The sequence below is a fragment of the Heterodontus francisci genome, chromosome 7, assembly GCF_036365525.1.
Source record: "Heterodontus francisci isolate sHetFra1 chromosome 7, sHetFra1.hap1, whole genome shotgun sequence".
NCBI classification, from domain to species: Eukaryota; Metazoa; Chordata; class Chondrichthyes; order Heterodontiformes; family Heterodontidae; genus Heterodontus; species Heterodontus francisci.
In genome coordinates this window covers 54486367-54501487 of record NC_090377.1, presented here as the reverse complement: position 1 = coordinate 54501487, position 15121 = coordinate 54486367, and the positions used below count along the sequence as shown (strand labels likewise).

The 15121-nt window shown below is 39.9% G+C and overlaps 1 protein-coding gene across 1 annotated transcript in view; it reads left to right on the top strand.

Annotated features, from left to right (window-relative positions):
* Positions 1-429: 429 nt before the first annotated feature.
* scn1laa (sodium channel, voltage-gated, type I-like, alpha) overlaps positions 430-15121 on the top strand; it is a 222916-nt gene continuing 208224 nt past the window's right edge. The window contains exon 1 of the mRNA XM_068035216.1: positions 430-604. The gene's annotated coding sequence lies outside the window, so the exon portion shown is untranslated. The remainder of the gene's footprint in view (positions 605-15121) is intronic.

Below are 15121 nucleotides of genomic sequence, written 5' to 3'. Positions count from 1 at the left end.
GTTAGTCTTGCTGAAACAAATATTGGTACTTGACCTTGCAATGTTTCTTCAAAGACTAATGATGTGGCAGCCAGAAGAAGCCAAGCATATTAATGTAATTTCTTTGAAATATATATCATTTTAACTTCACCATCGCCATTGACCGCCAGCATCAGTACAATCACCACCGCCACCATAACCAACAAGCACAGAACACAGTAAAACCTGCTCCAAATGTCTTGGACGTACAACTTCTATGTCACTGGGACGTAATTCAACAATCCTCCCCCGGCCTCTTTGACCAATAAGGGATTTTGTGAAGCAGGTTCCAGACGAGTTGACATGGAGATCACGCAGATTTTCTTCACGACTGTTGGACGAGATGCGTGTAAAGCTCAGAGGATCCCGCGTCATTGTTACCCAGGAATGAATGACCGGAAGCGATCAGGGTGTTAAAGAGACTAGGATGAAATGCAATCGCCGACTAATTGAAATTGACAGTACATCTTTGCTAAAGACGGCAGATTTACAAATTAAATAGGCACATAGAAAATCCTAAACAGATTGCAGACAAGAAGCTAATCTGCGACAGTAAATCCTGTGAAGAAACATAATGAGAAGTATGGTGAGTCCATTGAATTGAGCGAGGAAGACCAGGCGTTTGTTAGGGAAACATTGATTTTCTTTTATCGCAGAATGTGTAGTTATTACGATTTAGGTTATTCAGCATTAGAATTCTACGAACTCGGAAGGGAATAACAAATAATATATCACCAATACATATAATATATGATGCAATTAAAGAAGAATTGCATATAATTCGACAATAAAATAATCAGTACATTAATCAGTGCTGTACGGAATTGGGTGTTGTTTTCCCTGTTGAATGAGACTTTTCGAGAATGATTTGGATATGAGTTCAGAATACCACTGCTTCCCTTGTGGACAGTCGGAGTAACAGCACTAGTGGAAATTCAACTTGTCGTTATTTTGCAGCGACCAGAAAAATGTATCTATAACCGTTAAGTAAATTGTCAAAGAAAAATATGACAATATTCCCCAACCTCAGGAATTTTATATGTGATAAACATTAAATTTTTTTTTAGATTTCTGTTGCATTTTGAATCCATCTTACTGGGCTTCCTTCCTCAGTATTACAGCATATAAATTGTAAAGTGGTTTGTATTTCAAACAATTAAATAACTGGAATGATTGGCTTGCATGTCATTTGTATAAAATCAAAAGTAAGTAGATAGCATTTTATATTCTCTCAGTATTTTCCGTTTGGAAGACATACAATAATTGGATTAAAATAGACATATTAACCAGTTGCATAGTGCCGTATTATAAGAAAAGTGAAAATATCGAGGCAAAAGTTAGAATATTTTTGAAGGTTCAATAGTTAATATCAATAATTGGATGCAATACATAGACTTTATATAGTTTATTTTAAATAAGACTTTAATCTTAAAGAAGCATTGCAATTTTGTTTTTGTAAACTTCAACAACTTTTCAGCATACCAGTGCGAAACAGCAATGTATCTACGTGTTTATTTACCTTGTTTAAAACTAAACTGTTAACGTAACAATACACAGAATAATACTGAATCATACTGAGCATTAAATCGTACAATATGCTAAATAGATTTGGAGTCAAACATAATATATTAAACTTATGTAGATTAACAGTCATGCTGTATACATAGAGGATGGATATTAACTATGGTACTTGGTCATGAAATATGCAGAATAATATTAAAAGTAAAAAATCTAAATCCAAATAGTTGAGATTATCAACAAATGGCAACATGTGTACTATATATAATGCATTTGAATCATTTTATTACCAAATTAATGTGCCTGAATTGTTCCTTTGTATTGATAGACGGAAATACATTTGCTTTTAAGTTATTAGGAACGTGTGGATTGTAGTGTGTGTGTGGGGTGGGATGGGGAAGCTGCTGAGTCGATGCTGGATGAAGCTGGGCGGAGATTTTGCAGGGAGACGCACCGACGGTTCGATTGAAATGGGGAAGCCATCAAATATGGCGACAGCTGCAGTCTGCTGCCCCCTTTCCTGAACAGCCACCGCTGACCGACGCCTTGTTCCACAAGCGCTGCTTCACAAACTGTAAGGAAAAACAGAAACAAGTGTTTTTATGCAACCGAATTGAATATTCATTAAGGACATTGATGTTTTCCTGTCGCTGACCCGTGCTGATCGTGCCGCAGACTAATCAATATTTTGCTCTGAATGCCAGCGACCATCGTGGCTCTCTTTACCTTGGTGAGGCAGACGCTTCGTACCAGGGCGTTTGTAAACATGTTTTCCACCAGTGTGGCGAACCAGGCTGGCAACTTCCAGTCATTTTTGTTTGTTTAAGAAGTGATGCGCCGTTGATGTCAGATGGCCGCTCGGATAGTCTGAATGAGCTGCCAGTGTTGTATATTTTGTCCACCATTTGGATGATTATGTTGGCAAAGTATTTGCAAAAAAAAAAGGTCAAGGATGGCACGCGTTTGATGTCAGGTTCTCGAGGTTGTGAAACTGCGCCCTGTTTTTTTTTCAGCGCCACTGTCAAATTCAGTTGTCTCAAATATGGAAGATGTTTCCCCTCAGTCTGTAGGTAATGGTTGAATTTTATTGCTGCTACTCGCCATATCTGTTATGATTGACTTAGTGTGGTGTTGTGCATTTTCAGTAAAATACTAACATCTCCTTCGCTTTTGCCGGATTTTTGAGGCAGTATTAAGATTCTGCAGATCAAATTCACGATTTGGGCGGATTAGCATGAACCATTCATGAAGCTTGGAAGTAATAACATTGGGTGTTTATCCAAGTCGGCGTAGTCAGGGACCAGGATAAATAGAATTGGACGAGAAAACATGTTATATGAAAGAGTTTGTAAGGCATAACAAACAAATCGAACCGTGGTGGGTTTAAATGTATTGAAAATTTTTGTGTTGTGAGCATTTGTCGATTTAGAATAGGTATGTCGAATATATTATATATTATATCCTTCAAACGCAATTTTTATCGATTTTACACACCTCCTTGCGAAACTAGAATTTAAAGTATTTTTAACAAGGCAGTGTGTTTCCCGAAAGACATACAGTAATGTAAATGTATAAAGTTGGGATCAGGTAACCGTGCCTTTCGCATTTTAGGAAATTCTCAGCTGGGATGCTGTGCCTTCTATCACTGGGGTTGATAGATGATGTTTGATCTCACCGTCTTTTTTATTAAGCGAGTTTATTAAGTACATTGAAACCATCAAATTTTATATGCTATCGTCATCCACGATGAGAGATGCAGAGAGAAAATTCTAGCACAACCAGCTTTCATAACACGCATGGGCAGGCTTCAAACAAAACAATGTTAAATTTAAATCTATTTTTCTATGGGGGAAAAATGACCGTGCTGTTGTTTTGGATCAACAGGCCACAATTCGGAATATTCATTTGTTGAGGTTCTTAGTAAAGCTGAACTAGGAGAAGAATGAATGTACAAATATTTGAATGTCATCAGATATTTATAAAGCTACAATTCTACCGAATTTCCATTGAATAATTCAACAGATAATTGCACATCTTTCGCTCCTTCAGAGAAGGTCATGATTATGTTTACAAATGTAAATATTTTGTTAAAAACTGTTGCTTTCCTGCAGATGATGTTTAAATATAAAGGGATAGAGTTTCGGCTATTGTGTGCTGGTTTTATCAGTGCAATCCGAGTGAAGTTGGCCGAACCAGCGCAAAAGCTTGAGGAATTTTAAACGTAAGTTAGGTCTAACGTAGATCAGTTTTCCGCGATCTTTGTTGGTTTAGAAGTCAATTTGCCTGAAATTGGCCCCGCCCACAGACATGGCCACACCCCCAGATCCAAATGATGAGGATGGCGAGTTTCTGCTAATTGCGCCCATTCGAAGAGGCTTCTCAAATTGACATTTTCTAAGGCTTTTAAGCGCCAGTAGGCATGTTTTAAAAGGTATTACACATTTAAATATAGTTAAATTGCTAAGAAACTGACTAGTGCACACCGATGAAACTAATAAATGATTCAGTATAGCTTTCTTTAAAGTTATTCTCGGTGATTTAAAATTTAGTCACTGGTGGAGGATCACACTAAAAATGCTTATTTTTCATTATTATCAGTTGTGTTATTAAAAATATACCATCTCAAATATACCAATTAATATATTTAATGCAAAAAAAATGTTCTGTTACGCTGATTGTGCTGGTTGATGGAAATTTTTTCGTTTGTGATTACAAAAATTAATTTTTGCAGAAACTTGAACTGTAGCCAATCCAGGGCAACTTCAAACCCAGTTTGCACCCAGTTTTCCGAATGTGCCCAAAGCGGAAATTTACCTCCAAAATGACTAGTGGAAAACAACAGTTTTTACCAGGTAATAAGTCAGTTATGTGACGTGGAGTTCATAGCAAACAAGTCCTGGGAGGATTAGAAGTGTGGTGTTAGGTAAAGTGCTTTCCTTAGCAAATTAGCACTGTACACTACTCTTCTGTTTTGAAGTTTGTGCACTTTTGAACTTCTATATATATTTTTTTCATTTGGGAAGCAAATTACTTGACCTATTTTGGCCAATAATGCACTGTGTAGAAGGAGGTGGAGTGTGCAGTAAGAGGGGCTTGATGTTGATGAACCAGTCAAGCAATGCTGCACCTGCCATAGTGTTCAAGGACAGTGAGACTGATGGAGAAAGTCAGACCAATAAATAAAAAGTGTGATAGAGAAGGACAGGGCGGGATTCAGAGGGCAAAGAGTGTCAGGCAAAGAAGGATGGCGCAAGAGAGGCCTGAGTAACAGTCTTATTAAATATGGCCTACATAATAACATGAACCTTTTGTAGCAGGATAATTAAAATAATCCAGACAAAAGATTACATTTCCCTGACATTATGTTGCAGAGTAAAAAAGTCAACAAGCTGGTGCAGTAAATTTGTTCAGTATAGGCAAAATGTTCTTAAATTGTTTAAACATTTACTTCAGAATTCATCTTATATAAAACACTAATGGACTTCTTACAGGTGTGTACACATTTATGTTACTATTTGTAGCTCGTGGTATGAGAACCAATGCATTTCCTCTTTAAAATTAATTACTCCAATTGCTCAAATAGTTTGAAAATATGAAGAATTTTCACAATAGGCCTTACTAGATCTTCTGCTTCATTTGACCACTATGTATAAATTACTTATGTATATAATTTGAGAATGGAAGAACGCTTTCCGATACAATATCCAATACAATTGTGTGAAATTATAGCCAATACTAACTAAACTTATCTTAAGTCAATAAAACAAGATGTTCCCCAAGGAAGGCACTGCTGTGGTGTGCTTGGGCTTAAAACTGGAAAGGGCAGCTCACCATCAAGTACTAAGTTGACAAATATAAAATAATTTGAAAATTGCTAAACACATGTAGTGAAAATATACACAGTATTTTCATGTATAATGAAAGCAAACTCACTGTCAAGCTCACTGGAGCTCATGGAGAATGCCCAAACATGTGTGTTTCACAAACTCTACGCAAGTAATTCATCAGCTCATGTTATGTACATTTTTTGCATGCTTTCATGTGAACCAAGGATCCAAGGATGTTTTGCAGAAACATATCTATTCCAAACACAGAGCAAATTTCTGGTGTCAAGGTAAAATGTATATGATAATGACACCTCTTGATGAAGGGCATCCCCAATTACATTTTTGGAATGCTAGTATTCAGCTTCAAGGATATAAACTGATTTCTGTGAAGGGTAGGGATTGGTGCACGAGGCTGTGTATATGTGTGCATTCAGAGCCATATTTTTAATTCATTAAAATTGTTAAATATTAAAAAACTGAACTAGGGTTCAGAAAAGTATTTCTATGATGAACTACTATTCTATTTTATTTTGTGAAGCACTCTGAAATGCATTTAACGCTGTTAATGAAATAATATACAAATTGACCATGAATATGTATTTATAACATGCATCAGAAATCGGGACCTAATTTAGTATTTCGGTGATTTTTAATAGCCACACAAAGTTAATCATCGTGTGCTCACATGCAGTCATTCAGATTGCAGGTTTTGAAACCTGTCCATTAGATATTTCAAAGAAGGAAGTGCTTAACTAACAGGTAGTAGAAAAACTTAACGTTGAATAGTTGGAAATTTTTTAAATTGCCAGGCAAACAATTTTTTTGTAATTATAAGGGTAGTACTTTGAAAAAATAGTTTGTGATTGAGAAATCTTAAATGCAAAGTAAGGTGCATTATTGTGTTTTTGATGTAAACTATAGAGCAGTTGGTGGCAATTTCAGTTTTCTTCTGTCCTATAAATTACTAAAAGTGGACGATTCTATAACTTACCCAGCTGAAGCATTTCACATTAAACATAATTGGGTAAAAGAAAGGAAAAATTATCGAGATGAAATTAATCTTCAGTTGCATGGTAAAAAGGGTCCAAATGAAAATTATCTAGGATATTTATCTGGGTTTGGGAATGCCAAAATATGAACATATTACTCTACACTTAAGAAGGTGAACTTCTGTGTTTTAAGTAAATAAGATTTTTCAAAAGTATTTGAGGTCCTATTGGATCCAATGTCTTTAATGTAGATGTATTTTGATTCGACTTGGTTAATTACCTAGAAAAATACATGTTTTGAATATGTTTGCATAACTGTACATTATAAAATATATACATTATTAATTAAATGGCTTCCAGTTATACATTCAGTAAGCAATATCTAATACATAATGTTACAGTCCAGCGCTGCCAGGAGGTGCATCAGTTTCAGCATAAACAAGTTAAGTTGACAATATGCTACAGTTTTCAGGAATTTACACGTCTCACATGAAAGGCTTAATGTATTCGTTTTTCAAATTTATTCTCAGGATGTGGGTGATGCTGGCAAGGCTGCTTTTTTGCCCATCCCTAGGTTCTTGCAGACAGTAGTAGTGGGCCTTTTCCTTGAACTGCCACAGTTCTTTTGCTAATATTGCTCCTATGATGGTGGGAGGTCAGGAATTCCAGGATATTGACCCAACGGAAAGGAATGGCGATATATGTCTAAGTCAGGATGCTATGTTACTATTTTTGAAGAGCAAAATTATCCAAGAAATATTAAAAACAAATATGGTTCTGAATTTTTATATCTGATTGAAATTTGCATTGAGGAGTGCAATTTTTACCTCCCCCCTCCTCCCGCACTGTTTTAACCTGGTATCAGTATCAAGCACTCCTAAATTAGATATAACATGGGTTAAATTTAAGGTAGGTACGCTGTTTCAACAATCTTTTCCAATCCTGACCACAGAGGTACACCCCTGTGGCTTTCTGAGTGCCAATTAGTGCCAAATATTGGGCAATTTAGTGATGTGAATTTACGTCCATTGAGAACGGGATTAAAACTGCCTAACTGATTTCACTTAGGACTCTCACCAAGTTCCATTTCATTTTTTTCTGGAATTGTTTCACAGGGGCAAAAAATGAAACAGACAAAATTGTAATCTACCCAACATCCCAATTTCTGAGAGTGATTTTACGATGAAACTTGGCAGTAATCATGTAACTATTGTTCTTTAATATGCATCAATCACCCAATCTTGATGCCTGACAGTTATTTTAGGAGCCATTTAGCAGGTTCATAGGTCATCCTCAGAGAGGATCTAGTGATAACCATGCTGCTCTTCACAACTGCTATTTTGAAATTTTAGTAGGGAATAGTTAACAGTGGGAGAGACTTTTTTTAGCAAGGATATTCCTGAAGTAGAATTCATAAAAACATTGTAACTTTTGTTTCTTTTCTACTCAATGTTCCTAATTTGGAGTAAGCAGTGATCAAATCAAATTGACCATTCCATTAGTAATGAAATACACAACTTGCATATCGCTGCTTATAAAGTTAATTAATTCAAAAGTTTAACTGCATATTTAAATCCAAGGACTACATTCTGTATGGAACATAATTGACATATCGATTTTTTTTTGTGAAAATGCATGTTGACTCAGAAATAATTTCCAATATATGATATAGTTGGCAGTACATTTTTTCATTATTTTACTCTCTCAATTACAGATTATATTTTATATATCATTTTCAAGACAACAACAATTGAGTAGAAAAATAAAAGTTTGCCAATTTGGGAAAGAAAGTTAGGAATGTGGAATCTAAGTCAAAAAGTATAAGATAAGAAAAATGTTCAATGATAAATGTTCTGGTATGGGGTAAAATGCCAAAACTCATTTCTAAACATGTGATCCATTGAGACTAAATACATTACAAAATAGCCATATAAAATATGGATGAGTACCATCTAAATAAATCACCAATTTTAACAAGAACTATAATGGCAGCCAAACAAGGTTGATAGAAGACAGGAAATTGTTTCCTGTTACATTTTCATCCTGCCTCCATCAGCTTCTGATGTGCAATCCCTTGAAAATTTGCCAGTTGAAAATCTGCCATTCAGACAGAAGATAACAGTTGTAGCTCATCTTGTGGTGAAAGGTCATTAAAATGCTAATTATTGATAAGCTTGTGAATGACAGACAGAGGCATTGTATGCAAAGAAGCCTTCAATCTATCGCTGACATAACTTGTACAAATAGAGTGGACATGCCTATGATTTTCTAGGACACAGAAAGACATAAGTAAGTTATCTAACACTGTAACATAATGTAGAATGCATAAAATCATCTCTTTATGTTAGCATATATTACATCAATCTTACAAACATAAAAACTAGTTAGAACATAAAAAGAAATATAAACTTCAATCACCATTATATATTGTATAAATATGTTATGTGATTGCCATTTCAGTTACAGCAGTTTTATTTGCTGCAGTATAAAATGAAATTAATAGGACGGAAGAAGTAATGAACACTTTTTACCTCTAATGTTGATGTAAAATCCAGCTCAAAATACTTCTTAATTGATCTACATCCATGGTTTGTCAATATTTATTATGTCATTCTTGGGATATGGGTGTCAGTGTCAAATCTGGTGTTTACTTCCCATCCCGAGATGCAGTTAAGATAGTGGTGGTGGTGGTGGTGGGTCTTCTTTGAACCACTGCAATCCGTGTGCTTAAGGTGCTGCCACAATGCTGTTGGATAGGGAGTAGCAGAATTTTGACACAGCAGCAGTGAAGGAACAGTAATATATGTCCAAGTCAGAATGGTGTGTGACTGGAGGTGATGCTGTTCCAATGCACCTGATGCCCTGGTCCTTCTAGATCTGGGGTTTTAAACATACAGCTGGTGGATGGTTTCAGCCCAAGGTTCAGTTTCATCTGGTCGATGTGTGACCTGAAATGGGATATAAACCTCCTGGATATTGCTTGTCACAGCCCGGGAAACAGCGCTTTTAAATCATGTTGTAGCATTGGTCCCTGCTACGTGACATCAATCTCCCCCTCCCATACAGAGACTGGAAATGGGACTGGCTGGTGAAGGGGAAGCGAAATGAAGCAAGGTTGGACTGCAAGAAAACCAGAGACTAGAAAGCAGGAGATTAGGGGGTGTGGGTGGAGGGGGGTGGGAGCAGGGGTGTGGGTGGAGGGGGGTGGGGGCAGGGGTGTGGCGTGGTTGACAGATTAAAATCAGGGGGTTTGGAGACAGAATTGGGGGTCGGAGGAGGCTGTCAGGAGACAGAGATCGAGACTAAGTGGGGATAAGGAAACAGATTGAAATTCGGTGGGGTCATGAGTCAGGGATTGAGACAGGGTTCACGAAACTGTGACAAATAGGGAGTCAGGAGATTGGGACATTGTAGTGGAAGGGTTAAGAGACTGGAACGGGGGCTTTAGGACATTGGAATTGAGGGTGGTAAGGAGATTGGGGTGCAAGAGTGTGGGACTGTAGGTCAGGGTGATTGGGCATGGACAGGGGGCACGTGAAGTGAAATAGGGGGTAGGGTGGGTGTGGCATCCAACAATCTCTGCAGAGATGGGAATAGGAGCAACATGTTGAATGGGATTGATGATGAGAGAGGAGCAGCCAATATAAAGGGGTGAATGGAACCTGGAGACTTAAGTGTGGGTAAATGAAGTAAGATTATTTCACTGGTGGGCATTGGGGAATATGGGAACAGAGACTAAGTATTCTCACTGTGTTCATGGAGCACCACAAACACCAATGCATGAATGAGTGAGATGCACGAGGGTCAAGTAGGGACTGGCAGTTACCCAGTGTAATGCTGTGGAACTTGGAGCAGCAGAAGTGCTCCTCCATGTTGCACAGAAGGGGGAAAAAAATTACCAACCGTCCGCTGTAGGACTAGACAAACTAGTCAGAGCTTGCATGGCGTATACTGCACCTAGTTTTTCACATATTTTGCCGAAGGTTGCTGAAAAGATGCAGGACTCTTCTTTGCATATTAATCCAACACTGATTTCAGGCAGCCACTAAGTCTAATCAGAAGTCATGCCACTGATGCAGGACCTCACATTCAGAAATTGGTGTAGATTGTATTTATTTTACAACCAAATAACCTTTGCTGAATGTGGCCCAAGCCACGGGTTATCATGTTGGATCAGGCCCATGATGTGGGTTGAGTCTGCTGTGAAGAAGCCTTGGCATGTTGCTATCACTGTAGCTAACGCACACTGCAGCCACAGTGCGCTGATGGTGAAGGGTGTCGACATTTAAACCATTGAATGATGTGCCAATCAAGTGTATTGGATAGTATTGAGCTTCTTGAATGTTGTTGGAGCTACACTTATCCAGGCAAGTGGAGAGTATTCCATCACATTCCTGACGTGTGCCTTGTAGATGGTGGAGAGGCTTTGGGAGTTGGGAGCTGAGGCATTCGCCACAGAATACCCAGCCTCTGACCTGCTCTAGTAGCCACAGCATGTATGTAGCTGATCCAGTTTAATTTCTGGTCATTGGCGACCCCCATGATGGTGGAGGACACACCGATGGTAATGCTATTGAATATCATTGGGAGGGAGTTTTGCTCTTGTTGGAAATGGCCATTTCCTGACATTTGTGAGCCCAAATATTACTTGCCATTTATCAGCCTAAGTCTGGGAATTGTCCAGATCTTACTGCATTTGAGCATGGACTGCTTCATTATCTGAATAATTGCGAATGGTGCTGAAAACTGTGCAGTCATCAGCGAACAGCCCCACTTCTGACTTCATGATGGAGGAAGGGTCATTGATGAAGCTGCTGAAGAAGTTTGGGATCTAGGATGCTGACATGAGGAACTTGTTTTGTGATGTCTGGGGCTGAGATGATTGCCCTGCAACTGCCACAGCCATCTTCCTTTATGCCGATGTGACTCCTGTAAATCAAGAGTTTTCCCCCGATTTCCATTGACTTCAGTTTTGATCGGCTCTTTGGTGCCAAATGATACCTGAATATCAAAGGCAGTTACTATAACCTCACCTCTGGAATTCAGCTCTTTTGACCATGTTTAGATCAAAGCTGTAATAAGGTCTAGAGCTGAGTGGTCCTGGTGGACCCCAGACTAAGCATCAGTGAGCAGGTTATTGGTGAGTAAATGCTACTTGATAGCACTGTACTCCTATGACTTCTTCTGCCACCTAGCCGATGCTTGGGAGCAGGCTGATGGGATGGTTATTAGCCTGGTCGGACTTGTCCTATTTTTAAGGCAGGACATGCCTGGGTACTTTTCCACATTGGCAGGTAGATGGCAACTTTGTAGCTGTACCGGAGGCATGGCTGGTTCAGGAGCACAGGTCTTTGGCAGGACAACTGGGATATTGTCATGAGCCTTTGGCTTTGCTAAGTTCAGTGCACTCAGCCGTTTCTTGATGTCACACAGTACTTCAGTTCTATAGTCAGATCCTACATTGTTTTCATCACCCTTTTACACTGGCACCAGCACTCTATCCTTTGACTTTCTACTGAGTCAGGAATATATAACTCTTTTCTCTATTTGATAATTTTATTGAAAAAGTAAATTTGAACTAAATGCTGTATACTGCAACAGGGTCAGCTACTTGGCCGTGGAGCATCAGTGCATCAGAAGGTTCAGCTTCACTCAGCAACCTGTGACTGAGTTGTGCCCATGGGTCGGCAACATGTCCGTAGACGAACACCAGTGTCAGTGGTAGAAATTCTGAGGTCCATGGTAATTTTAACCTAAAGGTTAGGATATTTTAAAACACAAGTTTCAAGGCTTGGAATGAGACATTTAAAATTACCAGGAGCAAAAGTAATTAGATAGGATCGAGATTATCAGGGCAGCGAGCTAGGTCCTAGAACATAGCTGTTCGACATACTGCCCGCGGGCCAGAATACGGCCTGCCAAAGGTTTCAATCTGGCCCGTGGCTCAGCTTTGATCGACAGCAGGATCTCTGGGAATGGCCAATAGCTATTGGAGAACAGCCATAGCTTGGCTTTGATTGATGGTTAAAGTGTACGGGGTAGGCAGGAACTGCGTCTGATGGATGGCAGATGCCTGTCTGTGATTGTTCACTGTCTGTGACTGACAGCGGGCTGCCAGGGCAGGGTGAGCACTTATTCGCAGTTTGCATGCAGGCGCACCGAGATCGGCTGCCCTTGCTGTTTTCAGGCAGTTCAGGGAATGAGTGAATGAATGGCAATGGCTGCTGTGGGGGAGTGAGAGAAAGTGGCTGAAAGGAGAGCAGGAAGTGGGCCAGCCCACAGCCAGAGGCACAGTGGGAGCACCGAGAGAGAGAGAGAGAGAGTCGGGCAACCCTATAAACCAGCACCGGTCCAGGGAGCAGACGGAGAGAGTGGAGAGAGAGAGGGAGAGGGGAGGGAGAGTGGGAAGAGAGAGAGAGACATAGCGAGGGGAGAGAGCTAGGGGAGAGAGACACAGAAAGGGGAGCTAGATGGAGGGGAGAGAGAGACACAGAAAGGGGAGATAGGGTGGGGAGAGAGAGACACACACACAGAGAGGAGAGAATAGAGGGGAGTGAGATAGACACAGAGAGGGAGAGACATACATGGGGTGGGGGGGGGGGGGTGCAGAGAGAGAGAGAGATAGACACAGAGAGGGGCGAAAGAGATCAAGATCACTCCTGATGATGAACATCTATCGGGAATACTCCACATCGCTACATCAAGTTTGCAGGCAGACATTGACTCCTTGTGCAAGCAAAAACAATGCCAGGTATTTCACTAAATCAGTGTTCAGCATACTGCTGAGAAAGTAAGTTAATAAATTAGTCTTCTCATTTAAAGCTTGTTCAGAAAAATGCACATTTTTATGTTTTGATTAATAGTAATAAATTTTAAATACATTTTAAAATTTTGATTAATAGTAATAGTATTGGCCTTTATAGCCACTCCAGGTGCTGCTCCACAAACCACTGACCACCTCCAGGCGCTTACCCATTGTCTCCTGAGACAAGGAGGCCAAAGAAGAAGAAGGAGAAATTTCGAATGCCTTTATTTTTCTGAAATTTGCTCACCGGCCCCCAACGTAGGACAAAAATTGTATTATGGCGCCTCATGCAAAAAGGTTGGACACCGCTGGTCGGCTACATGTTAATGCAACATTAGCACATGGTGTGGCTAACTGTATTCTGTCAACAAAAGTAATTCACATTGTTTTCCTTGCTAGTTAGCTCATCCAGTTGTGCTGTTCTCCATTGATGTTTGTATGCTTAGCCACTTTATTTACAGGGATAAATGTGTTTTAAACCAGACTGTGTTTTGATGGCATTAGGTTTATATACAGATTAATTGACCCTATGTCCGTGGTGCAACATGTTGGTGACGATTCCTGGCTGTGCCTCCGACCTACTCTATGAAACTCTGCAAGCAGGGGTTGTTTTTGTCTTGCAGGGACCCTGTGCAGAGATTTGGTTTGGAAATTAAATGCATTTAGGGTCGCTGACTGCATTTGCATGGGTTGCTAGAGTCTTAATGCTGCCCCGATCTCATCAATGATGGAGAAGATCTATGCATAGCAGTCATGCAGAACCAGAGTACGTGAGTGTGAGAGCTCAGCCTGTCTGGACTGATCAATGCTGCGAGCAGCTGCCGATTATGGGAACTGGCTCTGCTTTGAGCTCCTGACTGGCTCAAGGCGCCATCTAATGGCATGGGTTGCACAGTCCAAATCCATGGCTGCCTACAAGGAAAATGAGCCATCTGTGGTGTACCGCTAGTGACAGTGAAAGTCACCACTACCCTCAAATTGAATATTATTAATTCAGTTGTGCAGTGGTAGTGATGTACCTGTTTATTGTGTTTCGCTAGTTTGTTTCACTTTTGAGTGTTGTGAGCATTTCGATGATGTTTTTATAGGGTTCTACGACTAAATATTCCTAAGTTGAAGGTGTAGCACTGGCGATTGGCTGAGTTATCACCTGGAAGCCAAAAGGGATACAGAAGGTCTGCCCCTTAACTTTGAAGCACTTGTGTCAGTGTCAGGAGTCCCCTTTCCTGTGTACTTTCAGAGATGACTATTTTCACTTGTGTGGGGCGGACATGAGTCCCACAGGCTGCTACTATGCTACTTCTTGCATGGCACTGCATGAGGGCATCTCCTCATGAGGTCCATTAAAGTTAGCATAGCATAGTGGGCACCCACGAGTTCTTGGAATCCCTTCTTCATGTTTGCCTGTGACCGTTGTCCTAATGAATTGAAACTAGTTGTGCCTCCATCTTGGATTTGAAACCTAAAACTTTGATTGCAGCAATGGAAGCACTCATGGGCAATGCCACTATTGTACCTATTGCCTACATAATTGAAACTGGCACTGAAGATGTCACACGTGGTTTTGCATGCTCATTGTCAGATTGCATTGTAGAAAAGATAAGAGGAGCAAAAAGGGAGGTGGGGTGGCAGTCCTGATTAGGGAAGGCAGTGCTGGAAAGGGAGGATGTCCTTGAAGGGGCAAGGAAAGAATCCATTTGGTTAGAGTTGAGGAGCAAAACGGGTATGATCTCATTACTAAGGGTATTCTATAGGTCTCCCAATAGTGAGAGGGAGATAGAGGAGCAAATCTGCAGAGAAAATCTCAGAGATGTGCAAGAACTATAGAGTGGTGATATTGGGGGACTTTACCCAAATAGCGATTGAGATAATTTTAGAGTAAAGGGTAAGAAGGGGGAGGAATTTCTAAAATGTGTTCAGGAGAACTTCCTTGATCAGTATGTTCTCAGCTCAACTAGAAATGA